Below are 20,350 nucleotides of genomic sequence, written 5' to 3' on the forward strand. Positions count from 1 at the left end.
AGGGTGAATTTGTACATATGTAAATCATGCCTCACTAAACTTGTCTACCCAAATTTTTTTAAAACTGCCGCTTCGACTGAAGTTGAATCAAACTTTTTTTTTTTTTAAAGATTTTATTTATTTGAGAGACAGAGAGCGAGAGCGTGGGTGAGAGGGAGAGGGAGAGAGAATCTGAAGCAAACTCCACACTGAGCACAGGGCCCAACATGGGGCTGGATCCCACAACTGGGACCTGAGCTGAAACCAAGAGTCAGAGGCTTAACCGATTGAGCCAGCCAAGCGCTCCTGAATCAAACTTCTTAAACACTGAGTTGAACTGAGATAACTATTACTGTAATAGGCATTCACAATAATGTAGCAATACTAGGCCCACGGGTGTCATTTTTGGCAAAGAAAAAAGTTCATTGGGCAGCGAGAAGCAGGAAGTTGTACATCGTTCACCTCTAAGCACTGTCTTCCAGAACAGCCCAGTAATCTATAAGAACGCATTAACCATGTAATAAGGGAGTCAATTAGGTGGAGAAATGTTCACTACACACCAGATATTTGCCTTGCTTTATGAAAATTTTAATGCTGTCATGAAGTTATTTTGTCTCATACTGAAGTTCCTCAGTTGTCAACAGGAGAGAACCTGGCTGGATTTAAAGTTGGAACACATTTTCTTCCTGTCTTAAAGCCAGGCATAAGACTAACTGCTTTTGCTCTCAAAAAAGTATAACTTTCAGCAAAGCTTGGTATAGTTGTCTGATGTATTGAAGTTTTGAATACATTGAATCTGAAACACCAGCATTATTTCTTTTTATGATTTACTTTGAACATACAGAGCCAGAATCCAGCTATGGATTCAGCAAATTGTCTCTTAAAATGCCTCATCATTTTCTTGTCTTAATGAAGCTTATAAAGTCAAGGCTCTTAAAAATTATTTCAAAGAAAATATCCAAATCCAATCTCTGCAGGATGAATTCAGGCAATATTTTCCTGATGTCGCTCCTGAAAATGCCATTTAGAAGGTTATGACGAAGGCTTTTCTTACTAATGTTGAGTCATTTCCAGATTTTAAGAGGGATTTTAGAATTTAAATTTGATGTAGCTGTCAAAAAGAATATATGGAATGTCACTTTGGATATTTTGGGGGCAAAATATCTCTCTGTCACAAGAGAAGAGGATTTGAGTGTCATCTATTTTCATCAGCACATATTTACAAAGTTGTATTTTTTTTCCTGTACCTTTGCCTCTGAAAGTGAAGTAGCACAGTAGGCTCGGTGGTAGTCGTTAGTGCCATGGCTAGATATTCTGGTTCTTTGTTTTTCAGCATATGATAGGATTAACACTTCCTGCCTCCCTTTTGCTTGCATGTGGGGTGTGTGAATAGTTTTGGCTAGTTATGAAGGGAAAAGACGCATGACACTTGCAGGCTGAACATTTAACACCAAAGTGAGACACCCCAGAACTCTCTTTCCAACTGCTTTGGCCCCCAGCTGTATTCATTTCCTAGGGCTACCATAACAAATTGCCATAAGTTAGGGAACAACAGGAATTTATTCCCTCACAGTTCAGGAGGCCAGAAGTACAAAATCAAGGTGTCTGCAGGGTTGGTTCTTTCTGGAAGCTCTAAGGGAGAAACCATCCCATTCATCTCTCTTAGCTTCTGGTGATTGTGGTCAGTCCTTGGCATTCCTGGCCTTGTAGACACAGTACTCCAATTTCTGCCTTCATCCTCATATCACCTTCTCTGTGTTTGTGTGTCCACTTCTCTTCTCTCTCTCTTTTTTATTTTTTTATTTTTATTTTTTATTTTTTTGGTAAAGATTTTATTTATTTGACAGAGAGAGCAGAAGCAGAGGGAGAGAGAGGGAGAAGCAGGCTCCCTGCTGAGTGAGGAGCCCAATGCGGGACTTGATCCCAGGGTCCTGGGACCATGACCCGGGCCGAAGGCAGCCGCTTAACAGACTGAGCCACCCAGGCGTCCCGCTCTCTTTTTTAAAGATTTTATATATTTGAGAGAGAGCGAAGGCAAGAGAGATCACAGAGGCAGAGGGAGAAGCAGACTCCCCATTGAGCAGAAAGCCTGATGCAAGGCTCAATCCCAGGACTCTGAAATCCTGACCTGAGCTGAAGGCAGACCTTTAACTGAATGAGCCACCTAGGTGCCCTTCCACTTCTCTTCTTATAAGAACAGCAGTCATTGGGTTTATGACCCACCATAAATCCAGGATGATTTTTATCTTGATGTCCTTAACTAATTATATCTTCCAAGATCCTATTTCCAAATATGGTCACAGTCTGAGGTTCCAGGTGGACATGGATTTTTGGAGGACACTATTCAACTAACTGTACCAGCGAAGGTCCAGATACTTGATGCTCCATCAACCCAGGATCCAGGGTGAAGATAGCATGGAGCAGAGCCTAAGCCAACCTATAATGGACCTATAGCATAAATGAGAAACAAACCTGCGACAGCAGGTCATTGAGATTTCAGGGATGTTTATCACCATAGCATCCCCAGGTACATACAGGTCTGATATTGAAAGTGACACCTTTAAGTGTTCAACTCTCCATCTTTCCCGGTGTGAAAATGTCTGTTGGAAGCAAACAAACTCAGTGATCATTTTAACATCAAATGATTAAGGTAAAAATGCTTTTTTTGGGGAATAATATATATATTCATTTTTATTCTAAAATCACCCTTACTTTGATATTTTTGTCACAGTGCTGAATTTATTTTGGCTTTTAAGCTTAAACCTTACTTTAAAGTAAGTTATCTGGGTTAGAAAAAAGATGACCAGTACTAGTTTGTAGAGGATAATATTTTCACATTTGGAAAATTAAAAAGTACTTTGGGTAAATGAATTTGTTTTTCAAAGGTCAATCTATCATTTTAATAAAATGTCAATCAAAATCCATGTATTTCTTTTAATGTAAAAAAATGACACAGAAGTTCATTAAAAAAATAGTCACAACAGTTCATTCTTTTAACTGATTTCTTTTGAGTTTAATATACAAATGTCATATTTATTATTTTTGAGCCTGTCCCTCATATTGGTCTGTAGTTTTCTGAGTTTTCTTTTTAGGATTTTGATTTTGCTTTCCTCATTGAATAAATGAGGATATTTGGATTTTTTTTTTTTCCCAGTGCCCTGAAACAGTTTCAATATCATAGGAAATGCATTTAAATGCATTTTTTGGTGTTTTTTGTTTTTAACTTTGATGGACATACTTCATACCTCATCTGAGTATGATCATTATCATAGGTGGTGTTGTTTAACATATTTCTTAATTTATATATTATTGATCTACTTGTATTTCTTTATGTAAGCCAATATTGGTAATATAGTGTTTTGCTTGAAAATAGAGCTTTTCAGTAAGATTTTAACATGACCATAAGTTTCTATATATGTACATTATTTTAATATGTATATAATGTTACAGTATTATGATTATAACTAAACATTTTCTTCATATGCTACATTCCTTCTCTTACTCCTAATGATGTAAATTCTTGTTTTTAACTATTTCTTAGTTTTTAATTTTATTATGACTTTTTTTTTCCTAAACCTCATCCACTGTTCTTTGTTTTATCCTTCAGATATGCATGTATATGTTTGTGTATATAGATAGATACAGATATATGGTGTCACTCTGACTTTGGTTATGCTTCTGGCTTTCTCCTGGGTTCCCTTTTTCACACACTCACTAGGTCAATTCTCTGTATCCAAGGACTTGGAGGTTGGGAAACCTTCCTTTCAATTTCTGTTTTATTTCCACTAAATTTTTGCAATTTTCTAACATTTTCTGCTTCCTTGTGCTGATAAAATTTACTCACTAGAATGGGCTATGGGTGAAGGGGACAAGAGAGGCTGAATTACACTGCTCTGAATCAGAGCGCCCTCTCCTTTATTTTGAATGATTACTTCGTGTTTCTCATGGTCCCAGCCAACTGCATGGTGCATAGTAAGCCCTTAAGGAAATAAGTATTGATGGATTTTTAGCAGGTTGAGAACAATCACTTCGTACAAGAGAGTGAAGCCATTAGAATATTGCGATAAGCCCTGAAATTTACTTTTTATTTTTTTATTTTAATTTTTTGTTATGTTAATCACCATACGTTACATCATTAGTTTTTGATGTAGTGTTCCATGATTCATTGTTTGTGCATAACACCCAGTGCTCCATGCAGAACGTGCCCTCTTTAATACCCATCACCAGGCTAACCCATCCTCCCACCCCCCTCCCCTCTAGAACCCTCAGTTTGTTTTTCAGAGTCCATCATCTCTCATGGTTCATCTCCCCCTCCGATTTCCCCCCCTTCATTCTTCCCCTCCTGCTATCTTCTTCTTTTTTTTTTTTCTTAACATATATTGCATCATTTGTTTCAGAGGTACAGATCTGAGATTCAACAGTCTTGCACAATTCACAGCACTCACCATAGCACATACCTTCCTCAGTGTCTATCACCGAGCCACCCCATCCCTCCCACCCCACCCCCCACTCCAGCAACCCTCAGTTTGTTTCCTGAGATTAAGAATTCCTCATATCAGTGAGGTCATATGATACATGTCTTTCTCTGACTGACTTATTTCACTCAGCATAACACCCTCCAATTCCATCCACGTCATTGCAGATGGCAAGAGCTCATTCCTTTTGATGGCTGCATAATATTCCATTGTATATATATACCACCTCTTCTTTATCCATTCATCTGTCGATGGACATTTTGATAAGCCCTGAAATTTAAAGATTAATTTGATAGTTTAATTTTTTCTCTCATATAGCAAATATTCATGAGACAGACCTCATTTCAGCCCATATATGGAGCACAGAATAATACAATGGCATGGTTCCTGTCATTGAGGTTTTTGTTTTTGTTTTTTAAGTAGGCTCCATGCCCAGGGTGGAGGCCAGTGTGGGCCTTGAACTCAAGACCTTGAGATCAACACCTGAGCTGAGATCAAGAGTCAGACGCCCAACCAACAGAGCCACCCAGGCACCCCTCAGTGAAGTTCTTATAAGCTTTTAAGTCTCTTCTTTGCATTCAGCTCCTGATGCTATCCTTGTTAACATAATAAATACTATTGTACATCCCTGTACTTCACAATTATAAATACCTTGATAATTTCCAAGGCACTTTCTCTGATATTGGTATCTCCTTTGGTCACACAACTAGATGTGATGATAAGGGATCTAAATTCACGGTAGCCACAAGGACCAAATATGTTATCATCTCTCTCTCTTCAATCAAAATTGAAAGCACCAGAGATGTAATTAATTTGGGAAATTTACTGAGCGTGCAGAGCTTTGAATACAGTTTATTTATCAGGCAGCCACATTTACACCCTAAACTCAAAGAGCTCTGAATGCATGCCAACATCAATTATATGTGGTAAGGTGTATATACAGTTTATCAATTGCTTAGATCCTCAACTAACATAAATCCTATGGAGAAAGGAGGATGAAACTCTGGGAGAACAGTAAAAGATGCTGTCCTTCTGGAAAAAAGAAAATTCAGTATACCCAATGGTTGTTATCATAGATGAATCAGACCAAAAGTTAGAACAGTGAAAGGGACAAAATGTGGAGAAAATATAAAAACTGGGAAAAAAAAAAGTGAAAATTCATGCACCCATTCAACTTTGTGCATTCCTGGGTGATTGGCATTTAGTGATAATCCAGATGGCCAGCTAAGATGTTCCCCTGTCACCAGGCTTTTGGTGTCCTGTAAATAGTGGCCTACAAGCCATTTTGCAGCACAGTTAAGTTAAAGCTGAACTATTCCTAACTGCCAGCATAATCAAGTAATATTTGCCACTAGGCATAAAATGAAGTGGTGTCCTTGAGGATTTTTTATTCAGTCACTGTGGTTTCTTAAAAAATGCAAAATGAATTGCTGAGAAGATGCTAAATTTATTTGCAACTCTAAAAACTTATCACTCTCTACAGAGGGATGATGAAAAGATTAACCACCAGTTATCTGAGAAGTTGGAACACCCAGGCCTTAGGCAACAAGGAAACTTCCTTTGAATCCAGAGGGATAACTTATAATTCATCTGAAGGAGCTCAATGCCTAATTGGAAAAAAAAAGAAAAGAAAAGAATTAATAATGTGGAATAAGGCATAATATGAAGGACTAGGGAATGTTATAATCATCACCCATTCTGCTATGTGGGAAATAGGGAGTAATGTAGTCTGATTGTGTAGAGCATAGATTTAAAAGAGAACCCTCATAAATGAAATGAAAGAGCTATTTATTCCTTATCACCTCTTGACAAGTGATTTCTGAATCCCCACTCTAATGCTTTGTTATCAATGAATAATAAAGAGATTTAAAATAAATCAATGTTGGGCACCTGGGTGGCTCAGTCGGTTAAGCGTTGGACTCTTGATCTCAGCTCAGGTCTTGATCTCAGGGTCATTCGTTTGAGCTCTGAGTTGGGCTCCATGCTGGGCATAGAGCCTACTTAAACGTAAATGAATAAATAAATAAGGTAAAATAAATCAATGTCTGTTCTGAATCTACACAGGAATTAAGACATGTCTACATTCCAAATATGCACAATCTTTTCATAGTGCCAAAAATAAACATGAGACCTAAGGTTATTAATCAAGTATTATGTGCCAGGTACTGTTCTAAACAATTTATATGGATCTCATCTAATCACTCCCATAAAATCCACTATACACCTTCTCAGGTCCATTAGGATTCGGCATCTCTCAGTGCTGCTTCTTGTGCACAATCAGTATAAACAAGTGAATGGTCAACATTGCTCTACTGCTTTTTTCTCAGGTGCTTCCCATGCACTATTCTGTTTAGTCTTTACAATAAGCCTGTGTGGAATGCACCATTTTTTCCGATGATGAAACTGGGCTCAGACAGACGGAGTAACTTGTCTGTGGCCTCCCAGCACGAAACTGGTGAACATAGGATTCAAACTCGAGCAGTCTGTCTCCAGAACTGGTACTCTTGAGACTGTATACTGAGTTGCTTTCATGCTGTCAAGGAGGTTTATTGCCAGTATTCAGTCTCAGAATTATCCACTATGAGATCAAAGTGAGACAAGCATAATGCTTGGCATAATAACTCCATTGAGCTCAGAATCAGTCACAGAATCATTTAAACAGCAGCCTATTCTCACACCCCAGCTGCTTAACTGTCCCTGAGGTTCCAAATGTCTACTCTCTAGCAGAAGTGATATTTCACAGGATGGTGTGTATTTAGCTGAGCTTTTAAAGAAACGTCAGCTGGCTTATCCGAAGGGCCAAAATAGCACTGCGTTTTAAAACAGAAAATATTAACACATTTCACCAGCATGAATATAACTGCAATTCTGTTGTGTGATTATGCTTTCAAAAAGTGTTATTATTAGTTAGCCATCTCAAAAGTGACAGAAGGACGTGGCAACAAAGGTAAAGAGATAAATTATTATTCTTTATAAATTATCTGGGCAAATCCTCTGGAGGGGAAAAGGCAACAAACCTGGAGCTTGTTATTTTGACGTGTCTTCCTCATTTCTCCTCATTGTGTCTTTTTTTTTTTTTTTTAAGATTTTATTTATTTATTTGACAGAGAGAGCACAAGCAAGGGGGGGAGCAGGCAGAGGGAAGGGAGAAGGAAGCTTCCCTGCTGAGCAGGGAAGCCAATGCGGGGCTTGATCCCAGGACCCCGGGATCATGACCTGAGCCAAAGGCAGAGGCCCAACCTACTGAGCCACCCAGGCACCCCTCATTATGTCTTTAGTACAACCCTCCATGAGGACCAAAGATCAATTTCATGGTTCAAAAACTTGGAAACAATACCTCCCAAACATGTATGCTCTATTGAGCAGTACTATATGGAAGCACGTCACTTTATCCAACATTACATTATGGAAAGACAACGTAAAACCAAAACGAATTTGGGGGATTGTTTTGTATTTGTGTGTGTGTGTGTGTGTGTGTGTGTGTGTAGTGAACATTATTCTGTATAATTAAATACAGATCTTCTATGTGAATAACCTTTGTCCATGTTTTTAGAGTTGTCCTATTTTGTTATTGGTCTATAGGAAATCTTCATTTTATGTATATTTATTCTTTGCATGTATCAGCAATTTTGTTATCAATGTGTGGTATACTCTCTGTATTTTTCAGAGTGTCTTTTCTGTAGAGACTTTAATTTTTATGTAATGAAATTTGTTCTCTTTGTAGTTTCTCAGGGTTTTGTTTTGTGTAAGGATTCCACTCTCCAAGATTATCTAAATAGCTTTTTTGTTTGTTTCTCATAATTTATCTGTGTCAGGCAGAATGGATCAGTGATACTGTAGTAAAGAACCATCTATAGATTTCAAGAGCTTTACACAACAAAATGTTTTGCTTGTGTTACATGTCCAGTACAGGTCAGGAAGGGATCTCTGTTCATCACAAGATGACGAAGGTTTCAACTCCACTAATACTATGTCCCTCATTTCCATAAGGCTTATTCTTAAAATAATCGAAGCTGTAATCTGTTTCATTGTCACGAAACACCCACAATCCTCTTCTCCTTACCCTGCTTAAATGGGTATTTTTTTAAGTTTTTACTAATAGAATTTGTTATTTTATACATACAAATTTTTATTTAGCCTGTTTTTCCTCTTTCACTGCTATCAACACCAAAATGCTTAGGTCTCTGAGGGCACAGAATATTTTGTTTGGGGTGTGTGTGTGTGTGTGTGTGTGTGTGTGTGTGTGTGTGTGTGTATTTTCCACTGGTGTGTTGTGAGTCTCTAGAACAGGGCCTGGCACACAGAATGTGCCCAGTAAATATTTTTAGAATTATTTAATGAAATGTCATAAATCAATAAGAGAAAAACATAGACAACCCTAATAGAAAAATTACTGATAAAAGTTTGAGCAGGAAATTCACAAAGAAGGAAATCCAAATGACTAATAAACTGAAAAAGATGCTTTGCTTCTTTTTTTGATCAAATTCTAACTTAAGCCACAATGAGATAATTTTACATATACACAGATTAAAATTTAAGACTTTGATAATCTGGATGATGGCAAGAATGTATAACAACAGAGATCCTCATATACTTCTGGAGGGAGTATAAATTGGTCCAAGTACTTTGAAAATAGTTTGGCATGGCCTACGAAAGTTTAATATATGAATATGTCACTTTTGGGAATATAACAAAATGTTACACATGTGCATAGATGTTATTACAAAAATGTTAATAGCACTGTTCATAAAACAAATTTAAAAATGAAAGCAATCCAAATGTTCTTCAGTAGTTATTGGCTAAAAAGTACTGACAAGTCTATAGAGTGGACTATTATCTCAGTGAAAAGGAACAAGTCACAGGGACACACAGACATCAACAGAATTGAAACCTGCAAATACATTGTTGAGTGAAAGAAGTTACAGAAGAATCGTATACAATATGATTCCATATATACCAAGTTCAAAAAGAAGCAGAACCAATAATATATTGCTTGCAGTTGTAATCATAGGTGGTAAAATATTTTCTATAAAGTAAGGAAATAAATTATATCCATCAATTTATTAGTTACTCTTAGTGGGGAGACAATGAGATGTTAGCAGGAGAGGAATTCTTTTTTTTTTTTTTTTTTTTATATTTTTTAAATTTTTTATTGTTATGTTAATCCCCATACATTACATCATTAGTTTTAGATGTAGTGTTCCATGATTCATTGTTTGTGCATAACACCCAGTGCTCCATGCAGAACGTGCCCTCCTCAATACCCATCACCAGGCTAACCCATCCTCCCACCCCCCTCCCCTCTAGAACCCTCAGTTTGTTTTTCAGAGTCCATCATCTCTCATGGTTCATCTCCCCCTCCGATTTCCCCCCCTTCATTCTTCCCCTCCTGCTATCTTCTTCTTTTTTTTTTTTCTTAACATATATTGCATCATTTGTTTCAGAGGTACAGATCTGAGATTCAACAGTCTTGCACAATTCACAGCACTCACCATAGCACATACCTTCCTCAGTGTCTATCACCGAGCCACCCCATCCCTCCCACCCCACCCCCCACTCCAGCAACCCTCAGTTTGTTTCCTGAGATTAAGAATTCCTCATATCAGTGAGGTCATATGATACATGTCTTTCTCTGTTTGACTTATTTCGCTCAGCATAATACCCTCCAGTTCCATCCATGTCGTTGCAAATGGCAAGATCTCATTCCTTTTGATGGCTGCATAATATTCCATTGTCTATATATACCACCTCTTCTTTATCCATTCATCTGTCGAAGGACATCTTGGCTCTTTCCACAGTTTGGCTATTGTGGACATTGCTGCTATAAACATCGGGGTGCACGTACCCTTTCGGATCCCTACTTTTGTATCTTTGGGGTAAATACCCAGGAGTGCAATTGCTGGATCATATGGTAGCTCTATTTTCAACTTTTTGAGGAACCTCCATACTGTTTTCCAGAATGGCTGCACCAGCTTGCATTCCCACCAACAGTGTAGGAGGGTTCCCCTTTAGGAGAGGAATTCTAAGGAATTAGCAATGTTTGTTCTTAATTAGGGTGCTGCTTACCTGAGTATTCACCTATAGTTATTCTTAAACTGTTCATGTATATTTCATACATTCTCTTTATATTTTAAAGAAGTTATTCTCATTAAATTTCCAGCACTTTGTTCATACTGCTCTATTTTTCTCTTAGCATCGCATATTCCCAGATGCTCAGAGAGCCAAGGTCAGAGGAGCTGTTTTCCAGTCCTTTAATTAATTTCTTGCTAAATTCCCCACTTTTGGCTCTTGCTTCTCTTTCCTGCTGCCTCTTATCTTTTGCTATTCCAGGATTTGGTGAGTGGAAAACTTGCCTTTTCATCTGTCACATGTCAGGCATGCATTGGGTCTTAGTTTCTTCATCATATCATTTCATTTTCTGTAAATTCCTTATAATTTTGGCATGTGGACAGGAATTTCCTCAATTTCCTAGTACTGCAATGTTAAAATTTTTTTCTTTTGGAATTTTTGGAGTTTGGATTATTCTTCTGGATTATTTCTTTTGGATTTTGAGGAGGAAGGGAGGTAATGATTATTCTCAGATATCTTGACTCAGAAGCCTCTTATTGTGGATATTTTAAGACATTTTAGAAAATCTTTACTTTCATTCTAAAATAATCTTTAACAAGCAGTGATCCTCAATTTTAGATTTAGATTTTTCTAGCAGCCCAAAACAATCCATTGGGAACTCTGTTTAGCAGTTAATGATATTTTAATGAGCTGTGGAAATTTTAACTCTGAATACACATTATAATTACCTAGGAAAGTTTTAAAAATACTAGTGACCAGGTGGCTCAGTTGGCTAATGGTCTGCCTTTGGCTCAGGTTGTGATCTCAGGGTCCTGGGATCGAGTCCCACGTCAGGCTCCCTGCTCAGCGGGGTGTCTGCTTCTCCCTCTCCCTCTGCCCTTCTCCCTGCTTGTGCTCTCATGCTCTCTCTCTGTCAAATAAATAAAATCTTTAAAAAACATATTAGTGACCAGAGTCCAACCCACACCAATTAAATTGGAATTTTTGTAGGCAGAGCCCTGGAATATCTATTTAAAAAAGCAAAAGAAAAATTATTTAATGTACACTAGGATTGAAAATCACTATTCTAGTGGGTGAGATAAAAGCATAAATAAAAATTTATGCAACAAGAAATTATAAGACAAAATGCCTTTAGGTCAGTATTTAGAGTTGGCAGGAGTGAATGTTAATACTTATGCCAACAACAGTCATGCCAACACTTCAGTCATAAGTCAGTGACCCATTTTCCCATCCTATATTTCCAGGGGAGAACCAATTTCTCCTGTTTCCACTCTCTTGGACATGTAAGGTTTCTCTGTCCTCATAGGGCTTTGGTTATTTGAAGGGAATCTCTGCTATGCATATTGATTGGATGAAGATATTACCCATATTTTTACTCTAAGATTTATTTTCTGGAGATTAGCTGTTACTCTTATTTGGGCAAAATTCTTATAATTTTCTTAGCTCTGACTTACGCATGTAAATTTCTCCATTTTAAAATTTACAAACAGCTTATGCCCCTAAAACCCCATTGATATGGGTCTTTCTTGAAACTCCTAATACAGAAATGAAAACAGACTGAATTATTCTTATAGATTACTGATGGTCATTTCAGCTTTTCATCGACTCCTTCTATTCTTTTTTTTTGTCCCCTTTTGCTTCCAGCCTCTACGGTAAGCCTTAATGCCCTTCCCAGGAAGAGCTAGGATTTGCCTTATTAAACTGTAGTCAGCCTTTAAACCCAGCTCATAACTCATCTCTTCTGGTCCACCTGATGCTTTGGGCTGGGATCCCTAGATCCATGCTTAGTACCACCCCTACCCTCTGACTTACCATTCACTTTGATTTTTCTGGTTTTGACTTTCTACCCCGAAGAGTGACTATTCCCCAGACTCATCCCTCAAGACTTTTCTACATTTTTTAGACTCTGGCCTTCTAGGTTCCAGTGTGTGACCTTGGCTGGCCATAGCAATGTTCTAACAAGACCTTCTCTGGCCCACCCCTAGGCATGCATCCTGTTCTCTGAAAAAGGAGACGCTGTATGGAAGCCCCAGGAATGTCTTACTTAAGCCTAGAAACATCCCTTTCCACTAGCCATTTCCCCATTATTCTCCATTCTTTTTTTTTTTTTTTTAGTTTTTTGAGTATAGTTGACACACAATGTTACATTACTTCTAGGTGTACAACAGAGTGATTCAACATCTCTATACATTTATATATTATGCTATGCTCACCACACCTTAACTACCATCTGTCACCATGTAATGTTATTACAAAACCATTGACTCTATTCTCTATGCTGTGCTTTTTATTCCTGTGATGTATTCATTCCATAACTTGGGGCCTCTATCCCCCACAAAAATATGGAACACTTCGTGAATTTGTGTGTCATCCTTGGACAGGGGCCACGCTAATCTTCTTTATATTGTTTTGATATTCGTATATGTGCTGCCAAAGAGAACACCAATATTCCCCATTCTTAAAAGAATGAACACTTTTCATACACCTTGTCTTTACCATATTTGCCTGTTTTATGAGCACCGCACATGTTAAATGTTTAGTAAACATGTATCAAATATGTGACTGAGTGAGTGAATGAATGAATGATTTGTGGTAAGTGTCCAATCTATGTTGCCTCCATAAAAATATGCTTCGGAGTACCAAGATAAAAATGGCATAATCTTTTCCTTGGAGTAAAAGTAGAATAATAAGTAGTAAAATAGTGAAAATAGAAAAGAAAATATGTGAGCCCCAATATCCCAGGCCTCTATGTACTTGTGGCTAAGATATAAGACCATAGTTCTTTTTCATATGCTAATTATGATGGTACAAGATAACTTTTCTTTGGTGTGCTCAATCTCTCCTCCTCCTCCTCATGCAGCTGCCCTCTGCTAGTGACATCTACTACCCTCCTTCACTCTTCTGTACTATAAGAAGAGGGAGCACTACTCAAGGACCAGGAAACTGTTCTTTTCTGCATCACTTTTCCCACAGATGAGCACAGAACTTCTCTAATTTTCTATGTCTCTGAGACCAAATTGTAACCATTAATAACACTTTACTGAATAGTCAGAGATAATGGAAGGGCAGTAAACAACACATAGAATAACTACTGTGCAAGCACAGAGCTATCCTAGAATCCTTTCTAGGCTTGTTTGCTGTCTTTCTGGTATGTTTCCGTAAGACTTAACCCCATTTGGTGTGCTCTAAGATTCTCTTTGGCCGAGAATCTAGGTCATATTAAACTTACATCTAGGGCTTATTTACCTACATCTTCACTTCTTGACCTAACACTAACCTTTTACAAAAATAATATGTTCATTCATTCAACAAATACACATTTAGTACGTACTCCTAACAGGTACCAGACCCTGAATTAAACAGATGTCAAAGTGTTGTCAAATAAATTCTAACCAAGTGGAACAGCAAAAATGAAGTCCTTATACACTGTTAGCCAGAAGGTTGGGATAAAAGTGAAACTGTTCTTATATTTTGGAACTTATGGAGGATATGGCCACTTAGGTTAGTTATGAAGGGGGGGAAATGGGACAAGAAACAGGAAAGTGAGGTGGGGCAAGGCTGATTTTAGTTCATAGTTCTCAGAAGTAGATGATCTGAGTGAGAAAGTCTGGGAAAATACACTCTGTGGGTTCTAGTTCAACAAGGAGAAAAGACCACTTAATATAATCCAGGGCAATATATTCTGAGGTTTTGGGTTTAGTGAGCATAGGCACACACACACATACAGACACTGTCCTTTATGGTTGGGGCTTGCAATTCCTGGTACACTCTTGCAGAAAATATCTCAACCCTTTACACAAACTAACTCTAGGTTCTCTTAAGCTTGCATTCTACTGGTGATTAACAGTAAGAATTTCAGTACCCATCAGAAGCCTGGGATCCTGAAAAAAAATTCTGAGTGCTAGTCTGTATTACTTTGGTCACTTCAGTATACAGAGGAAGTGACAGTGCTGTAACATGTTTTTAGAAGGGCTTTTGGAATTCAGACAAGAGAGACTAAATCTGCCTGGAGAAGTCAAGAAAGGATATAGAGGAATTGTAACAGTTGACTTTGGTCTTGAAAGATTGAGAAGACATTCACTGGGCAAGAAAGAAGAAAAAGGTTACTTAAGAGAAAAATGACATGATCAGATCTGTGTTTTAGACAGTCTCAGGAATGATTTGGAAAAGGAAGTGACAGGATATGGGATGATAAATGAAACAGCTACTGGATCCGTGCAAGAAAAAAGAAATGGGGGTTGAAGGAAAGCATTAGCAATGGAGATAGAGAGAAGCAAACATATTGGAGTGACATTTCAGAGATAGACTTGACAGTTTCTAGTTTCAGAGGGGGTCTAGGAAAGAGGAAAGAACCAAAGATGGGTCTGAAATGTATTCGGGGATAAAAATTGAGAAGAAAAGATTTGGATATTTTAGGAGAAAATTCTTTTTTTAATGCCAGGGTACTTGTGGGATCCCCACATAGAGTCAGTGGGCATATATAGCTGGGATCATGGAAGAGAAATCAAGGTTAAAGATAAAGATTTGGGAGTCACCGACATAGAGGTCGTTGATACCACATTAGAATACGGTATTGCAAAAGAATAACTTAGGGACTCAAAGGTTAAGAAAGGTAAAGTTGAACTGCAGACAAAAATGGAAGTGCATAAATAGCAAACAGCAATGATAGAGATCCTTTGAACCAAGATTCTCGTCATTGGCTCTTTCATCTCCAGTGGGTTAATTCAGAAAATGGGGTTTGTAGATTCTATCAGAATGCATCAGTTAACTTGCGAGAGGTTGGATCAGGCTGTTCCTAATACAGGACGTAGATGTGTTTGTCAGTTAGCAGCGGCCAATCACCATATAATGGCGCTTAATAGCCCTGCATTGATGTTATCCATCTGCCTTGAGATGCTGTCTTATTTTTAAGAGGTAATTTTAATATACAAATGATTGCCAGTTAACAACTGACCTGAGTGTCACACCTGCACTTAATACGTATTATAGAAAGAAAAAAGAACTTCAAAAGTACATGGAAAGATGCAGTGGGATCTGTTAATATACAGTGAATGAAAGTGTGTTATTGAAGTCTGTGACAATTAACACATCCTTATTTCATGGCAAATTACCAATTCCTATCAGAGAAGATCACACGTGCTATTCAGTTAATACAAAATGGAAACAGAGCTATAGGAAATGAATTTATGCATTGATTGTCATGAATGGACAGAGAATTCCAAAGTCCACAGGAAATCTGTATACCAGGACATCTTTATGAATGACAGTAGTACTCTTAAAAACAATTTTCTTTATTTAGTATTTAAATATTTCTAGAGAAGTCACATAGTATACTAAAAAATAGCAAATGAAGAAGTAAACTCTACTGTTTAGCTCAGAAGATCTGGGATCAAATGAAACTTAGACAATTTGATATCTGCTTCCTACCCAGAGCACTGCAAATCTCTCAAATCTCTCACAGGTGTGCTACCACATTTTGATCCATATTAAAATTAATTTTTCCCAATGGTGTACACATGCTGACATTGTGATCTTTTAAATGAAGTAGTTAGTTGAGTGGTTTGTGCAATGCTTGTGCAGACAGGGTCTAACTTACAGTAGACAAGAAGTGTAAGAGAATATTGAGCCAACACCAAAAATGTTGTGAATGATCTCACTACAATCAGATTGTAATTTAAATTTGTATTCTACCTGTTGTCTACAAGTTTATAATACCTCTTTCTGCTTTAGCTGGAATATGGTAGATAAATGCTGAACATGGAGTCAGATTTGGAGTTTTTGTCATTTACTTATTGTGTGACTTTGGAAAACAATTTAACTGCTCTTAGCCTACTTTCTCTATATGTAAAATGGAGAGTGGTACAGATTAAATAAAATCTTCATGGAGAAAGTTTATAGTACTCTGGAATTGAAAAGTGCTGTACCGATGTGCTATTGTCATTATAGATCCACATTTCAGAGACCTCCAATATTTCTTTATAATGATCCACATGATAATAATAGTAACAATAATTAACACAAACATGCTGTCTACTTTGTGTTTGGTATTATTGAAAATGATTCCTATATATTAGCTAATTTAATTATTATAACAACCCCATGATCTGCATACTATTATTTTCTCCACTTTATAGGCTAATCATGATAGATCAGAATAGGGACACCAAAAATCTATTGCTGAAAGTTGCACTCTTGGCCCTATTGCCTATCATAAATCTACATGTGAGTGAGTGTAAGGATTCCCATTGATAATATATGGACTCCCTACTTGGTGTACATACCACTTGGAGATCAGTTAAGAGCAATAAGGTTTTGGATTTGCTGATTTAAAAAGCAATGCATTTCAAAGTCATAAATGGCTTTCAAGTGTAATCTCGGGTGAAGCAAAGTTAATTGTGACCTGGTCTAGAATGCATGCAACTTCAGTGCAAACAAAAAACAACAACAACAAGTTTACTAAAAAGAAAATGGCAAAAGCAAATATAACTGTAGGCAAATGTTTCATTAAGAAATTATTGAGATTAGGGGCGCCTGGGTGGCTCAGTCGGTTAAGCGTCTGCCTTTGGCTCGGGTCATGATCCTGGAGTCTTGGGATCGAGCCCTGCGTCAGGGCTCCCTGCTCAGTGGGGAGTCTGCTTCTCCCTCTCATGCTCTGTCTCTCATTCTCTCTCTCTCAAATAAATAAATAAATAAATATATAAATCTTAAAAAAAAAAAAAAAGACATTATTGAGGTTAGCAGCATACTGACCTGAAAGGGGGAGAAGAGCTAAAATGCACTGAGTGAGCCACCAGACTCTGAGAGAGAGAGGCGCTTCACACATATCATACAACTTAGACTCCAACAAGGTGAAGTAGTCACAAATCTAGAAAATAGGAATTCGAGAGATTAAGTATGGTAATTTGTTTATTAGGAATGAATGAAGACAGAAATATCTCAAAAGACAAAAGGAATCCCATCTAGTTCACATTCACCTCTTTATTCTATATTTAACAAATATTTATCAAACTTTGGGCGAACCATCCACTGAGCTATGAGCTGTGACCATAACTCTGATGACAGCACAGAGACTCCTTTCAGGAGCTTAGGGATGAGTGGGAGACACAGAGCAATAGAAAGGCCATGCTGTCCTGCCATAAGGATAGCTAGTGTGCTGGAGAATATCTAGAAGAGAGCATTTATCCAGGCTTGGGCAGTGGGGAAGTTTCTGGAAGATATAATGCCTCATTTAGGAAGAAAGAGACTGGCCAACATGGGATCAAAGGTGTCTGCCATTTTTTTTTTTTTTCTGATGAGAATTTGAGTTTGCTGAAATCTTATGAATAATGGCAGAGAGGAGATAGAGGTGGAAGGTTTTGAGTAAATCACAACATGCTTTGGGGAAACTGACTTATAGATTATGTTTCTGAGTAATGCTGAGAGTTCCTTTGGGGCCATGCCTTTTTATTTTCTGCATCTCTGTCTCTCTAGACATACATTGGCTTATTCTTCCCCACCCTCTTTGATACCCTTTTTTGTTCTCTACTAGCTGATTGTGTTCCTGCTGCTTTTTTCTATTGCAGATGAAGGACTCCCAATTAAATAGTCCCCTGCTGCCAATAATAATGCAGCCCATTCTTTTAAATCCACTAAATTCTGCTCAAGATATTAAGTTGCTCATTTTAAAAGTTAAAACTCTGGCACTTTTATGTGGTATCTTTCTCCATGGAATTTATTTAGACGATGGATGCTCCAGATTTTCCCTAGAGACCTTTTGACCCACTTTGAGAGTAGCTCAACACATTTGAGCCAAATTCATTTTTTCAATTTCCATATTTTCTTTGGTAACATGTAGAAAGGAAGGTGTCTACCCGTTATTGAGTAGCTGATCTGTACCAGGTCACTTTACTTATGTTTTTTATGGACTCTCTGAGGTAGAGAGTTTGGTCAGAGGATAAGCCATTTGTCCAGGGCCAGTCTGCTAAAAGTATAGGAGTTAGGCCTGGGACCCACATCTCTCTGTTTAAAACCATTTTCTCTCCTTTGATCAATGAATGCATGGGCTAGCCAGTTCACCTGTTTTTGTAAATGCAGTTTTACTGACACACAGTCATTCCCATTTATTTATGGCTATTTTCAGCCTACAATGGCAAAGTAACTAACTGTGATAGAGACTTCTATGGCTTGCTAACCCAAAAATATTTACCATTCAGCCCTTTACATTAAAATTCGTCAGTCTCTGAATAGAGAAAGCAAACTTAAATCAATGAGAATTGATTCAAATAATCAATGAGAATTTTCTACTTGCAGAAATCTGGATTTTTGTATCATTCCCAAGCTGTTAGAGCTAGGAATTTCATGACTCATTTATGACATTAAGATAGTTAAAAAACAAACAAACAAAAAACATACAACAGACACACACACAGCAAAGAATTCTTTGGTTGCATTAGAGTTCCAGAAATTTTGTTAATTAGATTATTTTCTTAGATTCTGATGGGTTAGTGTTCTCTCACACATTAAAAACTTTGGGTTTATTTATCATCACTCTCATATGAACATCAGGTCATATAAGTAGTCCCAATTCAGCGTGTATTCATTTTGCTGATTGTAAAAAAATAAAAGCATGCTGAAAAACTTCCATTTGCCCCTGCAGATGCACTCTCTATCCTACTTCTTCCTGCCCTTGCCCCTCCCAGGCCGGTCTGTATGCAAGCCACCAACAACTTCCCTTGCTCTCTGGCTTCCCGGGAGGGAAGGCTTGTGGCCCAGGGAAATCCTGGCAGCAGATTGGAGGGAGGTAGGAGAGTGAGGCTGGAGATTTTATCACACCCGCTCCCTCCCAGCAGGGCAGCCATGAGTTCCTGTGTCTCTTAACCAAAGATTCTTAGGTGCTGAAAGGCAGCTAGATCTCTGCATGCTGTTCTGGAAACCACCTTCTCAGACCTAAGATTATATGGCAGCTAAACTGTTCCTAAACTCTTACTAAACCAGGCACTTCACTATCTTTTGTGGTTCCTCTACTCCTTTTAAATAGTCTTTTTATTAAATTCTTCTTGAATTATTCTGATTTCGATGTGCCATCTGCTTTCTGCTGGGATTCTGCTCACAAACTGCTGATAGCCGTAACCCAAGGCAGAACTGAAGGGAGACATTTGCACAGTTTGCTTGTATGCTTGTTCTGTTTCCCCCTTAAACATGGTATAACTTGAGAAAATGAGACACAGATTAAATGAATATGGAAGCATGGAAGAAAGTTTATGGCGACTTGAGACCTAAGGAAGTAAGAATTTCTTGGCTTCCATTTCTTGCCTCTATGATTTACTGGTAAGAATATTCACATTCTCTGGGACAATCATTTCCATGACTGGAAAGATAACTCAAAGTACAAGATGCACTGGGATGATAATGATTGATTCATTCATTCAAGAAATATTTCTTGTGCATTTACTTTAGGCAAGAATTAGAATTTAGACTAACAGTAAATTTGGTGATTGAATTACTGTTTTTTATGAAAACATTTTTATTATTTCCTACCTATAGTATAAAAATGCCCTTAAAAGGAATCCTTAAAAGAGAAATAGTTGAGGCTCTGTTCTTATGAAGAAATCAATGATTGTCTTTCTTCTCATCTCTCTCCTCAAATAGTCATATTCATGAGGATGTCTTAAGAAAATATGTACTTCTATCTTAAAATGAAACCCAGAATCTCTAAGATACAACTTGAAAAGAAAAATGTTCTGGTAACACCAGTAATCAAAGTGAGAGAATCACAAGGAGATGTGAAATGCAGGGCAACAGGGTGGGGAAATTTCCCCTCAAAGAGGTAGTCCTCCCACAGGGAAACC

The 20,350-nt window shown here is 37.7% G+C and overlaps 1 non-coding gene across 1 annotated transcript; it reads right to left on the reverse strand.

Moving 5' to 3' along the window:
- Positions 1 to 12,859: 12,859 nt before the first annotated feature.
- On the reverse strand, positions 12,860 to 12,966 carry LOC118518010 (U6 spliceosomal RNA). The gene has a single exon (XR_004908411.1). It is a non-coding gene; the product is annotated as a U6 spliceosomal RNA (small nuclear RNA).
- Between the last annotated feature and the right edge of the window lie 7,384 nt (positions 12,967 to 20,350).

The sequence above is a fragment of the Halichoerus grypus genome, chromosome 2, assembly GCF_964656455.1.
Source record: "Halichoerus grypus chromosome 2, mHalGry1.hap1.1, whole genome shotgun sequence".
NCBI lineage: Eukaryota > Metazoa > Chordata > Mammalia > Carnivora > Phocidae > Halichoerus > Halichoerus grypus.